The sequence below is a fragment of the Phaenicophaeus curvirostris genome, chromosome 4 (assembly GCF_032191515.1).
Source record: "Phaenicophaeus curvirostris isolate KB17595 chromosome 4, BPBGC_Pcur_1.0, whole genome shotgun sequence".
In the NCBI taxonomy this organism is placed as follows: Eukaryota; Metazoa; Chordata; class Aves; order Cuculiformes; family Cuculidae; genus Phaenicophaeus; species Phaenicophaeus curvirostris.
In genome coordinates, this window is record NC_091395.1 from 33,660,739 (window position 1) to 33,675,144 (window position 14,406).

Here is a 14,406-nt window from a genome sequence, read left to right on the forward strand (position 1 = left end):
AGAGCTTTAATTGTGTGGGTTGTAATCTAGAAAGCAGGGTGTGTGCATCATCATGGAGGAGGCAGGAACCAGTTCCAAAGATTTTATCAAGCGTTACAGAATCTAGCCCTTAGACAGCTGGTTTTTTTAGAGAGTTACAGGGAATATCCCATGCAAGTCATCCAGTTGTTTCAGTGTGAGTAAAAATGTGTTACTATAAGGCAGAGTGCTAAAATCCTTTGATTACTTTCTCCTCTACCAATGGAAATAGAAAGAAACATATGTTTATGAAGTGGGCTTCTTCCTCAGCCCTGTTCTAAGGTATTCAGAACAAAAATGTATCACACTTTCGGGAAAAATGTATTTTGTGAGACTCTTCTGGTGTAATTCTTGAATGTCATCAATTCCAGAGGGTGTGGTATAACTTATGGTTTCTGTGATGCCAAATACAGTAATGGCTGCTAAACTCTGCACTTTTAATGAACAATAGCACAGTTATTTTTCAGATCTAAGAAAAAGGTTTGTTTATGGTGTATTAGACAGAAGTGTGATGACTGCCATTCTAATGCTCACCAAGGTAAACCTGTGTTTAATTTCATTTTAACCTTGCATTTCACTTGGCACTTGATACAGATGGAAACTGACAAAAGTTGTTCAGGGAAGGCTGATTTCCATCCTCAGCAAATGCAGAAACTCTTCACACATGAAAGAGCATTAGTAAAAAGCTGACGACAGTGGAGGAACACTTTAGCAAGATTTCCAGTTTTACTTGGAAAAATTTAGATTTTGCATTTGCTCATTATTTCTGTATTTTGAAAACACAAGACAATATATCCAGTTGCTGCCTTCTGGTTAATAGGGAGGGGTGTCTGCTTATATTAATAGCTATGTGGCTCCTTAGTCCTGACTGCAGGCACCCTGGAGCCTAAAATACTCATTGCAGTTCTTGTTTTAAATAGCATTGCTAAAAATGGCAAAATTTCCATGTCTTTGAAGAAAACATGCATCAATCTAACTTTAATTTTCCCTTTTTTCCTTTTTGCTGAAATTGTCTTTGTAGTTGTCTGTTTGCACTGGCAAGCTGAAAGTGCAAAACTACTTGCCTCATGTTGAAAAAAATATCTAGTGGATTGATAAACTGTTCAGATTTTAGTGAAAATGCGGCCATTAGTCCATAGAACTCAAAAAGCATATTTAGAGGTAAGAGTTTAGAATTTCCATATGGGAAGAATGGTATGAAGGGAAGCATAGTCTTGTGGCTTAAACTTAGCAAGGCTTTTGCTCAGTATGGAACTGGGTTTTTTCCCTCAAAAACTTTGGAAATCATGACAGGAGAAATTACAATTCATTTTAGATTGAATTAAATGCATATTTTGATGCAGTTAAATTTTCCCAAACATATTGCATTACAGCAATAAAACCAGCCAGGAGGAAATGCCTTTCCTATAAGCCATTACAGAGCTTTCAGATATAAGAGAATGAAGTTGAACGTGGTATGTGTCAGGCATGAAGTTACAGGGTGAGGACGCCTTCCTTGTTCTGCTTTTGTATGTAGCACCTACACCCTTTAATGAATCCTACCTGTAAAATCGCTTTGAATTTCACTTGTAGAAATGTAAAAACGTTTCTATCCCATTTTTATTTTTAAAATGTGGCTGCAGATTTTTTTTAAAAAAAAAACCTGACCTGATCTTTATAAATCACTCAGATCTACTAAAGTCATAGCCAGGAAAAACTTGTGCAGCTCTGTTTAAGAGATCTGGATTAACTTCTTAGCTCAGCTGCAGTCTTTTGTGATCTTCACCATGCTTTATTTCTCTGCTTCTAAAAGAGGCATCTTAACGCTTCCTTTCATATCCTATTTTTCTGTCGTAATTATTCACAGGGCAAACCCTTCCGGTCAAACAGTACTGTTTACTGTATATTTGTTTACGGCCCTGATCTTAATTTAGGCCTTCTGGCATGGTAAAATAAACAGATAATACACCTAGCAAGGAACAGAGAAAAAGCACAATGTGAGATAACATTGACACAATTTCTCTGCTGAGCAATCTGCCCAAGGATGAACTTGCCAGACAGAAGGTTAAATACCAGTAATTCAGTTTAAGCAAAGGCTCCATAAGAATTTTCACATGTTCACCAAGTATCAGTCTCACTGACTGAGTGGTGGCCTACATGAATGCTAAGAGGTAATGAAACAGTTCCCTTCCCAGGCAAAACCATTTGGTTGTGTGGTAGTGTGGTAGCAGTGAAACAGCATAGTGGAGAGCAGCCACGGGTCAGGCATGGCTTGCAAAACAAAATATTTTGATATGCTTGTGAGGCAAAGACTACATTCGTAGTGTGACACTGAAAATTTACAGCTGATCTGAAAATTAAGTGTAAATTTAAATAAGTTCTGCACTTACTCTTCATGTCACATGCTCCAGATCTGTGGGAGATGCAGCATGACAGTCAACTGTATGTAGAAAAGGTCATTGACCATAACAGTAGTAAATTTTAGAACCAACAGAGTCACGCTCAGTCAAAGTTTGAAGTATGCAGCTATACTATGTATGAGATTATAGCATTGGACATCATGACAGAATAATTATTCTCTTAGATTAGAGACTGGTACTAGCAAATACCAGTAAAAAATATTATGAACTGTTGATTAATACAATATATGAAGTGTGGTTTCATGATATCTTCCTGCCGGTTACTCTTTGAAAATAATTTGCAACTCTAAGCAATACTGAGTTCTAGGGAAAAATAGGTTTAAATGATAGATAGAGGGAAACTAAAGGGTAAAGGGTAAAAATATCTTTTCAAAAGGTTTTGAAGTGGTGAAGAGCAAGGAGTACTGATGGAATACAGGATTATGACTTACACGTAGCAGAAGATAAAGAAAGAATGTCCATCTCTGCCTATGTTATGGGCTGATTTTTATTAGCAATAAATTGTAATGGGGAAAAAAATAAGAACAGAAACTGAAATGAGAATAGTAGTGGCAGAAAAGCATCTAATGGGGTTGATGTATTTAAAAAATAGAGTTAGATTTTATTGCAGTTACTGTAATGTATTGTATTGTAAAAGGCTGATCTAATGCTCGAATAAACATACAAGAAGAGGCGCTTTATACAAATATTTATATAACATATCCTCACTGTTTTCTTTCCCAACTGTTACTCTACAACCATGGAAAACACTCATAATCTTAATAAATGCATCAGGTCTTTAATGTTAAGCTTAAGTTGGTACTCTGTCTTCCAGCAAAGAAGCTGCTTTACTTAGGAATGCAATCTCGTTGTCAGTTTAATATATTATGGGCAGTGTGGGATTTAGATGTCTGTTATAAACAGAGTTGAAAACCCAAAGCAAAGGTTTACAACATAAATATTCTGCAAAGATACTTGTGATACTGTGAGAACTTGATTTCTCCATTGTCACAGGATCCTTGTAAAGTTAGTGCTTTTGTCTCATTGGAATTTGCCTGGTACAAATATTTAAAACATATTTTGAATTTTCAGCATCACCCAAGCTGTAAACTGAAATGTCAAAGTTTTCTGACCCCTTGCAGAGGAAGACTATACACAGTGCAGCAAACTTTCTTTCCTCCCTGCTTTTTTTTTTTTACCCACCAAGAGTGCATAGTCCACAAGATTAATGGTGCTTCTGGATGCTCTAGAATACCAAAAGGCTTAAAAAAATATTGTCTTCATCTTAGCAGGAAATTCTTCATGAAAGAGATGCTACCTTTATTTATCCTTCAGATTAGGTCTCTGGTTTCTATGATTCTATATCCTCCAGGAACTCATGCCTCTCATTCCCTCCCCCTACCTCGACTATACACATGCTCTCTCAGACTTTTTGGTATGAAACTTCATACATCTGCAGAAAAAGGAAGAGATTCCTCTGTAGCATCCCCTTTCTGTGCACATACACAAACACAGACATTGAGCCCATTACTTGTTATGGGATTTCTTTTATCAAGGACCCAGTTAACAATATATTTGATTTCCCAGTCATAGGAGCATCTCTTTTCAAGATAATATTCAAATGACATTCAGTACCTATTTGAGGTACTCCTCTGAGTACACATGGACTTGTTATGGCGAGAATTTTATTTTGGTTCAGTTTTAGGTTTTCTCCCATAGTTCACCATCCAGTCTCTCTCCTTTTCACCACTGAAACAGCTGAACTGTTTTCTGTGCTGGCTTGGGGATACTGTGCACAGCATCAGTATGCAAAATAACAAGCTAGAGGCATCCTTTTATCTGGCATAATTTTTGAAATGAACATAGTTTGTTAATATAATGAAAAAAACCCAAATGTTTCTGGTAGATGCCCATTTTACAGATTTAGAAAACAGCACATACAGTGTGGCTGTAAATTTTTGGTGGGAAATAGCACTTGTACGGCCTTTGGCATGGGACAAATCCTACACTTAAAGTGAATGTTACAATATGTGGGTTGTTCATCTACCATTGCACAAGCCGAAGTGTTGAGACAGAGTGCTGTTTATCAATTACATATGGTATTAGTTTTGGTTCTGAACAAAGCAAATCTGAGATGACCCCATTACATCAGTAAAAGCAAAGCAGCCGAGATTCTCTACAGTCATTGCCTGCTGCTTCAGGGTTCAGATTGCAGCATTCATGTATGACTGGCACTGAACATCCATTGGTTGGCTGTCATCTCCACATGCCTCTCTGCTGCTGCTTCTCTTTAGCTGACTCTTTCCTTTGGAGCCCCAGCCTCTAGAACAACACCCTTGGGCTGTGTTTCAAGCTCATTTTGCCTGAGCACTGTAACCCAAAGACTCTTGGCACTGAAGCATAAATTACTACACGTTGAACTAAGAATAGAGCCTTTAGAGTTTCTTACCTTTTGTGGTGGCACCATGGGAGGAGGGTCTGGCTCGCAGTTCCTAGTGGCTGCTGACACTAGTGCAGTTACGTGTTGCCCCACTCTAATGTGGGTCAGGGTCTTCAAGGAAGCCAGGTAAGTAGTGCTTCCATCCTGGGATCTCAGATGGATTTGTAGTAGAGAAAAAGCAGTATATCAGAAGAGAACTGTCTGTGCTGTTGCAAATCATTTTGTTCTGTTGCCCATGTTTTCCTTCCTTCTTAGAGATTTTTTAATGCTCTTGTCCTTCTGCAGGCTTTGTTCTCTGCTTTCTTCTGGGTTTTCCTTCTTGCTCCTTTATTCTGTATGTATCTCCCTTCATTCCTTTTTCTCTCTCACATCATAAAGAACAGTAGATATTGCAGAATAATGCTACAATACATGAGATAAACTATGCTATCTGAGAAGTGGAGCAAAGCTTTGATCTTTCAGGCTTTGGCAAGAATACTGTGATGTTAACATCGTTGCAGTCAATGCAATTATACAAGTTTTTAGATGAAAAACAGTGGACAGTTCTAGGTATTCTACCTAGAATAATTCCAGGAAGTTTACTCTGTGATTCATATAATGCAGAAAGTTCAGGTTCTGTATCATAGAAACATATTAATTTGAAGGATAAACATGTTTTTTGGTAAAAGTTTTTCATATGGACTTTTGGGAAATGCAAGTCAAAAAAAACCAATGCCTTGTTTTACGGAAAAATTATCTGCATTTTCCCAATGAAAAATACCTGAGGGTCTTGCCAGAAAGTCACAAAAGTTTATGGGAAAAGTAGCAGGAGAATCCTTATGATTAAAATACATTTAATTTACCTCCCTATTTGAACCTGAATTTGTACCTCAATTTAGAGGCCAGTGGCTGGTACATATGACCAGAGATTGTGCACCGAGTTCCTTGTTAACCCTTTCTTGGATTTCCATTTCATTAAATCTCTTAATCTGTTAAATCTCTGTTAATCTGAAAAGCCTGACACAGAAATCAGTGCCTTTCAATGGAATTTACAAGCATTTTGAGCCAGGCATATGTTTCTGTGCCAGTCTGTGCCTGGCATTCTGGCATTGAAATATTACTGAAGGTTTGGAAAAGCAGCATATATATTGCATGTTCTCCTCATGATCAATGCCTTAATGACCGTCTGTTTTTCACTGAAAATATTAAAACAAGAAGCTACATTTTTGTAATGAAATTTATTTGTGAAGGATCTCACATTTCTAGATCTGAATAACCTAGATTTCTGCTGTAATCTGTCCAAAGTAATTCTTTTGTTTTTAAATAGAAGTGTCAGAGCTGAATGACCACCCATAAATATTTTCAATTTATTTTTCCACAGGGCTACATTTTCACCTCAGTCTTTACATTAAACTGCTGCCAAGCCCAAGGGAAGGTTCCACATGCAGCATATGAGGTGAATATGGCAGTTCTTTCCAAGTTAGTTTTGCATGCCTGCGTTTCCTTGGTGCTGTTGCTTACGTGTGCTTACTTTCCTATGCAAAAGCCATCTGAGAAACACTCCATGCAATTTGACTTCTTTCACATGCTTAAAAGAAAAATGGAATAAATGGAAAGGTGGGATTTTAAAGATCACCAGCTGTGATAACTTCAGCAATTGCACTGGAGACTTTAACAAGCTGACTTGTTAAATCACTGACTGACTATTCTACAGGAAGCCAAAATCTGCCTCTTGATTTAAATTTTTAATTTTGTTACAGAGGCGATACACAATAACAGCAGTCTAGTGTTAGTTGTTAAGTGTATATTTACTGTGATTAATTAACAACATTAATTTGTCTTAATATCACATGTGCAAGCAAGTATTTCACAAAACTTCTCGCCTTTACTTTGCTTCATTTTAGTGACAAAAGCTTATGTTTTTAAAGATCATTTAAAGATAATTTTAAAGATCATATTAATTCACAGATTTCCCTTATTTACTTAGCTTTCTCTGCTTTAAATGCATACCTGCGTATTTTCCAGAAACGTATTAGAAAGCAACTAAGTGATATACTTATCAGGGAAAGTGGTATTGTAATGTATTCCTACAGCATTCAGTCTCACAAGGCATGCTGATAGTCTTTGGAATGATGCTTTACAAAGGTAAGATCCACTGCTTTTGTGTACTCAGATTTTTTTTAAAATAGCAGATTTTGAAAGGGATGGGCTATGAATAGGCCAATCAGTGAAACAGAAAAACAAAGGTACTAATATACAGTGCGCAAGCAGCAATTTCATTTATTTTAAACATGGGTTTTAGCAGAAACCATCTGTAAGCATTTAATCAAAAAGAAAGATGCCTGCTGGTCCTACTCTGCCAATCCCATGGAAGAGAACCATTGGGAAAGTAGCTGATTTCTTCTTCAGAGCTGCGTTCTTTGTCATGGGCTCCAGATAAAGCAGAATCAGGAGCTGCATGATGGCTTCGAAAACACCTCTTAAACCATCTATTGTGATTGGATATACCTCTCCAATCAATATGCTTTTTCACTATCAGAAAAATTATGAAGACATGACCTCACTGCTGCAGGATAAACTATTTTCACTAATTACAAGTTCCTGTTATTAGCTTCCTGTGCATAGTAAGTAACTTTTCCAGAATCTCAAATGACCTCAGTTCTGTGTTTACCCTCACATCTGCACACCTACCTGCAAAAACCCCAAATGAAAAAAGCCAAGGCCATATTTTACTTGAGAAATAAGAAAACATTCAAATCAGTCACAAAGCTGTTGGGTTTAATCCTATTCCTGCTATATCCAGTAACCTGCTATTTATTTCAATGAGAGTTGGCATGAATGCTTAACTATGAATAAATACAAAAGGTAGATGTCAGTGATTTTCAGTGTGAAAATGACTTTGTTGACATTGTTAACAGAAGTGGCAGCTGGCAAATACTCAGTCCGAAAACTTGGCGGCTGAAATCTGCTAATGGAGCACTGCTTCCTACAGGCCTGTTTTTCAAACAGTTCCCGAAGATCTATGAAGTTCAGGGAAACTTTTAGTACTCCATTATTTATATAACTTGCTGTTCATTATAATTTGAAGCTGTGGAAATGGTAAGGGAATATTTAACTACATGCACTGTTCTAAGGCTCTACAATCAATGTTTTATATTGCTCTACAATTCTCCACTATCTTTGGGAAAACAGTAACAATAATGGTATTTTTGCAAACCTTTGTGTCAGTTGTTATGCACATTCAACTTCAATTAGAAGAATATGTGCATGTACAAGTCTCAGCCAGACAAGAGTCTTTGAAGAAGCAGAAGAATTATTTTATCATCTCTGAAGATGCTTCATAATTAATCCAGACCATGGTTCTTAAACAAGAAGTTACTTCATGTGTTAGAAAGCTGGAATTTTTAAACAGTTTATTGTTTCATTTATTACAGAAGATGCATCAATCTTGGCTAAGTCATGAATACTAGCTAAATTTTTATGAGATAAAAAGTTACTAGATTTCACTTTTCTTGTAGAATACTTTCTTTGCTCCTAAAAAGTTTTTGATCCATGAGCCAAATAAAAATCAGATTTTTCAGACTTTCAAGGTTAGAGGTCTACTTAAATGAGTAGAGTTATATGCATTGATAAGTTTGGCAGATTCAGCTGTAAGTAGGCATTTGGAAAGAATCAGTAAGCACAACAATTGAGAATTACTTCATATGCTAGAAACACAGTGTTTAATTTTGTGTCTTCTAATTTACATTCCATTGGCTTCTAGCAAGACATCAATCTTTACGTAAACTCCTGCTAACTGTCATGAATACTGCATGTCCTGAGGACAGGTTTTAATTCATGAAAAGGCATAAAGAGTTCTGAAGACGTAAATTTATTTCTTAGCTTTCCTCTTACGATTTTCAAGGAAGTAATGTACTTCCATGGTTTCCAGACACTTCAGATGGCTTTTGGTTTTGCTCACTGCAGCACCTCCTCTGTTTCAGTTTGTTCCTCATCTGGGTGGCAAGATTACTTAAGGTATGAGCAGTATGAGGATTTCTCTAAGTTACATATAGCAGGTTGCTTCTACTGTTTGTGAGGTATCTCTACCTCTGCCTCAGGAAAAAAGCCCACGAGCAGTCACCTTCAGTAGCTCCCACAGTTAAGGAGTCTAGGGTATACAGGGGCAGTATCTCCTTGTTTGCCTTGCTGATGGTGCAAGCCATGCTTTGGACCAGGGGTGAGGATGCAAGAGTCTGCCACATCTGTGGGCTGCTGTTTCTGCCTGAGCCTGTAAGTGGAGAGCAGAGAATCAGGTGCTCTGAGGCTGCCTGCTGAGCTTGCTATGGAGTGTTTTCACAGATAGGGTTTGACTCACAGGAAGAGAATATTTTTCCCACGCTATCTTCTCAGCATGTCTCCCTGTTATTTGGTCGTAGCGTAGGAAAAATATTTACCCTCTGAAAGAACATGTGATACTTAAAATGACAAATATGAATTTTATAAGCAACATTTGAGAATCAGTTCTTTCTTTAGCTACATGCCAAAACATGGATATAGTAATTAGGTTTACCCCTGTGTCTTTAATTGAAACCAGAGATATGGCTGCAATGTAACTTTCACATCTGGAGTCTAGGCTTCTCCCAGGCCATATGTGTATCCAGGGGTTTGCTTCAGACTATTAGTGGGAAATGAGTCAATCACAAAAACAGTATCAGAAATTCAGTGAAGCTTTAAAATGAGGGGTCTTCCTTGTCTTCAAGAACACTGGTTTCTCTGTCAAGGTATAGAGCTTGGTGTTATTACATGAATGCTAGTATTTTAAAGCAGCAGTGTCTCTCTCATGATGTCCTTAAAGTGAGATATTTTTGCAGTTTTGAAGCTTACTTATGTATCCCATTAAATGCATTTTCTGCTGATTACAATAGGAACAAGGTAGTAAAAAGATAACTTAGGTTCTGAGAAAACAAAGGCAATTTCTTTGTGCCCTGACTTGGTTGCTGCCTAATATTGCAGCAATACAGATCACAATCCATTTCACTTGGAGCACAGAGGAAATACTTGATTGTGGGTCTCTGTTTCTTAAAACAACTTAAATTAAAAAAGGTAGAAAGGTGAGGAAATTCTACAGTATTGTAAGCAATGTCTAGATTTTTAGCTTGCCTTAAGCAGTCATATTGGATAGTCACTGGGAAGAGTTACAACACTGATTTGGGTTTACTAAAGTGCATGGACTCTTAAAATAATAATGGGTTGGTATGACTCATTTTATTTTATCCTAGTTACGGTGTTATGTTGTACTTAGCTTGGTAATCACGGTGATTCCACTAGATAGTTCAGTAAGTGCTGTTGTGTTCTGTGGTATTTCCTTACTATCAAAAGTGCACTGTGACTTACTGTAAATGTTTTGAGTACACTTCTGTTAGAAATATCTCCAAACAGAGCTATTTCTGGCAGTAGGTTCACTGGAACTGGGCTTACACAGCACAAAATGGCAATTAGAGTAATACCAGTCTAAAGGATTGTGGGGTGCAGAGACCAACCAGAACTAGGGGTGATTTGTCAGAAAGAAGGGTGGCAGTTGGGGAAACAAGCAGGAAAGTTAATGCCTGAAAAATCCTATTCCTTTTGAGAACTAGAGTGGAATTTGAGATTGCTGAATCTTATAATTTCTTGGATACCAGTAAATTATATTGAAGTCCGCTTTCCAATGTCATGTCTCATCCTGGTCTACAGAGAGCATAAAAACCTTTTCATCTGTTATTGCCTTTGCTTAAATAACCAAAATCTGTGAAAGAGGCTAGAATATTGCTGGGAAAAAAGTTATTATTTCCTAGTGTTAGTAAAGCCCGTATCTACACAAGGGTGATAACGGTTCAGGATTAAATAGTCACCTCTATTTGAGATTCCTCAGGCTTGACTCCTTGGCTTTGCAATTTTCTTTTTATAGAGTTATATCCTCTGTGCAATTTGGTCTGATTTATGTTTTAATTATGTTTGTGTGGCTGCTGCAGATTCATAAGTACTATACCTACTGTGCACTGTACCCAGTATGCCAAATACACACAATTTGTTTTTTACATTATTCTTATATAATGGAACAGTTATCACCAGGTAGGTTAGCAAATGTATTTGCTGTGTTAACGACAAGACCAGATTACTGGGAAGGGGTAAATGAGGCATCCTCAAATTTCAGTTGGATAGTCTCTGACTGGGGAGTTGCAGGAAAACATCTCACTCCTCATCACAAGAACACATCTTTTCCAAGTTGTTCTCTACCTAAGTCAACAACTGGCATTTTTCCATTAGATACGACTCAGTACCACTAAGAAATTTGTAAACAGATTTGCCCATCTCCTCCAGTTACTTACATATTGTGCTTTCCAAAGCAACAACGGCCAAACAAATTAATGTTTTCAAGGTGTGCGACTCTGAACATGTTTAAGTTAACAATGAAGGTTACTTTTTTAGACAGGATTTAATAAGTCTAATAAGCACTTTGACTTCTCAAATTGTTATCTTGTATATCGATGCAGACTTGAGCAATTTTTCTTGAGTATTTTAGAAGCCTCCTTAAAATCCTTGGAAATGGACAAATCACCAGGGCTTTGATTCTGTTGCTACACGCAGCGCTAGAAGTAGAAAAAAAAGAAGTGTGGATATTGCTCTTCAGATTAATAAGATAAAATTGTAGGCTTCAGCTATTTTCGCTGTGTTTGTTCTGCTGACAGGCACAACAGCTAAATCCACAGTGACTGATGGGGTGATGGGTACTAACCTGTCTTGCTAGAAGCCAGTTGTGTTTTGCATGTGTATAAAAGTCAGTTCCTGCCTGGCTTCCAGATGAGCCATACTGACCAGCAAGGGGCAAAAGGCAGTGAATTTTGAATCCTGCAGAGATTAGAGCTGAGTGGGAATTGCAAGCCTCCATTTTATGTAAAGGCAAGATAGAAGTTAACAGCTGCTTCTATTGAAGCAATGGCTCCCAGACCACACTGAGCTCCTGCAAGTGTCACAATCCTTCTTGTGCTGGAGAAAGTTAGATGCAGTCTGTGCTGTTTTCTGACTGCTGCAAAACAAATTAATGTGTTTTGATTTGTTTTGGTTTGTTTTTTTTAATTCTTGTTCAACAGGCATCAGTTCATCTAACAGTGATATGAACAATTAAAAATAAAAAGTCTTTATAGCATAATACTGTATTCTGTCCTGCTCTAAGTGAGGGACTGCTTGTAATGTGAAAAAGGTATTTAATATTGCTTCTAATTTTTGTGCCATGTCCATAAGCTAAGATTAGCTACTGTTAAGAAGTGGTATTGCTGAATTCTTATAAATGACTGTGTTAGTCTTAGTAGGTTTTACTGCCTGATTGATAAATTGCACTTTATTTTATGGCACTGTCAAGGATATGTTTTAGCGAAGGGAAATATTCAGAAGCAACTAGTACAAATAAGCATACAGGAAGACATTTTGGCTGTAAGACAAGTGCAGATGTAAATATACAATGAAGTGTTTGTACAAAGCATTTTGAGCACTGTTAAGTTATTCTGCTGCTATGACTGTACTATGTAAAGTCATCTTCATTTTTCTGAGTGGCACAGTGCCATGTTGCATTCAGCCAGACACTGAATAAATTGGTTGCTTGTATTGATCTCACGGCAGATTATTTAATTTTAATTTTAAATTTGCTTCCCAAGACAAATATGACAGCAATTAATATGACAGAGTTGGAGAAATCGCATTAAACACCGCTTCTCCCATGGGCTGAGCTCTCTCAAAGTATATTTGGAGAGGAATTAAATCCTTTCCCATATTTCCTTATGTTTCTTACATTTTTGTGATGGTCAGAAGGTGTCTTTAAACATTATGAACAACGGGAGGGCTGGCTTTCATCATTCTTGAAAAACATTTGCAAATGTTTCACTTAACCTGCGATGTGTGCCATCATCTTTCTCGTACCTTTTTAAGGTCCAGTATACTGCTGAAATTTCATCTCTTCACTCTACGCTGGTGATTCATTATCTTCTGTCAAACCTTTAAAACAACTCTCTTATTACCATTTGAACAAGACAGATTTTCCTGCAGTAGACAGTAGACTTTTTTCCCTGAATCTTAGTAATATTAAGTTCAAGATGCACTTAGGATGCCAGATGTAAGCTTGATGTTTTCATAAAGGAAGAGCTAGTATGTTGATTTTTTTTTTTTTCATTGTTTGAATCCCCTCAACTGTAATGGAATCATTTTTTCCATTTTGTTTCTTTAAAGATGTGATTTAGAGGGACTTGTAATTGCAGGGGTCAGGAAGAGTCTTGAATTGGTCACTGCTTGAAAATTTTTATGCCTATTGTTGATAATGATTTTGAACTGGGATATATGTTATCTAAGGACCATCCCAGTTGCTTCTGGGAAAACAAGAACCTCAGAATACTTAGAAAATAGTTCTGCAGGAAGCTTTCTTTAGGATCTGTGCCATTGTTATTTGGAATTTAAAGATGCGTACATTAATGATACTGATTTTGTACAACAGTATTATTACTAGAAATATCCTGGATCTCCACTTTCTTGCAAACCAGTGATGATTTTGTCATAAATAGCAATTGGAAAGAGCCCAAGGTCATCTTCAGAGCACGGGCATGAATTCCAGTCCCCAGCAGGGCAGAAAGAGGCTGAATGTGGGTGTCCTGCAGCACAAAGGATGCCAGGCTGCACCGCAAAAAGAAGTTGTTATCATAGTAGCTCATGTCTAGCAGGTTTGTTGGCTCAGGGACCTTCGTATCAGTGTCCATTTTGTCCCTGAATAAGTCCTGGCTCTTGACCATCTTCTGGGACTTCACCTTCCCACTTGGCAGCTTCTAGAAACTTGCAGGTTTTCCAGATGTAAAATAATGGCATCTCTTCCTTCACGTAGCTGATTCTACTTGCCTGGATGTTTTTCCTACCACATGAAGTGTAATTTAATTAAAATACTGTGTAGTAGCATGGAAGTGAACCCCCAAATAATTCCAGATTATTGCCTTCTAGAAAAAGAGAAACAGTTCCACCAGCAGGAAGAAGCCCAGACCATTGAAACTACTGATAACTGCTGAAGGTCATTCACTTTCTTTGTTGTTAGTGTAGTGCAAATGCAGTAAATATTTGTTGGTATCTAATTTAACCATTAATTCAATCTTGCATTCTTCACAGAGAAACTTTTTTTTTTTTAAATAGCAGCACATATAAATGGAGTATTACATTTACTGGGAGATGTTTTAAAAGTTTTATTAAACATTTTCCCCAAAATATATTTAAGAATTTTTTTTTTATTTCAAAATGCTGGTATATTTGATATAAATTTTAAGAGGATTTATCTTGAAATGTAAGACCCAAATTCAGAAAAACACATCAGTATATATGTAAGATATAACAAAGCCATATTTTTTTTTACCCTTTGCCAATGGTGCCCATATATATTTATGTTACTATTTTTCATAAGTTTATTTCAGTACACAGAACAGTGTAACTATGGAAAATGGGGGGGATGGAGGCTGCTTTTCTTTTTTAGTAAAGTAATATAAGGTTATATATTGGCTTCTGAATAAAAATACTTCTACATATATATAACAATGCTTACATAAT